This window comes from Gopherus evgoodei, chromosome 7 (genome assembly GCF_007399415.2).
Source record: "Gopherus evgoodei ecotype Sinaloan lineage chromosome 7, rGopEvg1_v1.p, whole genome shotgun sequence".
NCBI classification, from domain to species: Eukaryota; Metazoa; Chordata; order Testudines; family Testudinidae; genus Gopherus; species Gopherus evgoodei.
Window position 1 is genome coordinate 77,233,328 of NC_044328.1, and position 1,145 is coordinate 77,234,472.

Here is a 1,145-nt window from a genome sequence, read left to right on the forward strand (position 1 = left end):
CTGCCGTTATCTAACTTCCACTACTGTGAGACTCAAAAGAGTTTTTGTTCCCATCTGTCTTCAAGGTATATTTGATCCAAAGGGGATCAGTATAGGTTTCCAGTTACTAGGAGAGGTTTTTATTTATCTTTTTTGATGAAGACATGCATCTTTCTGTAATGGCAGCTAAAACAAGAGGCTTATTGACAAACAGTAACTTCTAGTCCTATCATAAATAAATTAAAAATAGGGTTTTGGAGATAAAGACCTCAAAACTTTACTACAACAGCACATCAGACATCAAACAGATCAAGTAATGCACTAGTCACCTGTATTTTCTCCTTTAAAATGTCATCCAGACAGCTGGAAATCCAATTGCTCTTTGATGTTAAAACAATCAAACGAAGTAGAAAATATAACCATATCAGAATAAGAAATGCAGACCTGAAGTATAAAAAATTATATCACTCATCTTTCAGAATTAGTGTCAGGATTGTTTCCTCAGGTTTTGATTTTTCCTCCTTGTGTTTATAGTCTTTTCCTGTTTTATCAGATTTTGTTTTCCTCTGAGAAAACCATACAAAGAAACAAACCTTGAAATACCACTGAACAAATACCACACAAGCAACTGTTGTCAGAATTATTGTTCCTCTGAAAAACCAAGGTATAAAGTGCAGTTTACATATGTACGTGGCCTGACTTGCTATGTAATATATATTCCACTGGTTTTGACCTAAGATGTGTAACAGAGAGTACAAGAAGTACAGTCCACATTCCCCAAATTCACACTGTCTGTGGAAAAAGACAGTTACTCACCTTTGTAACTGTTGTTCTTCGAGATGTGCTGCTCATATCCATTCCAATTAGGTACGCGCGCACCACTTGCACGTCAGTCGGAAAACTTTTATCCTAGCAACACCTGGTGGGTCAGCTATGGAGCCCCCTAGAGTGGCGCCTTCATGGCGCTGGATATATACCCCAGCCGACCCAGCGCCCCCTCAGTTCGTTCTTGCCAGCTTCTCTGACAGAGGGGAAGGAGGGCAGGTTTGGAATGGATATGAGCAACACATCTCGAAGAACAACAGTTACAAAGGTGAGTAACTGTCTTTTCTTCTTAGAGTGCTTGCTTATATTGATTCCAGTTAGGTGACTCCCAAGCCTTACCT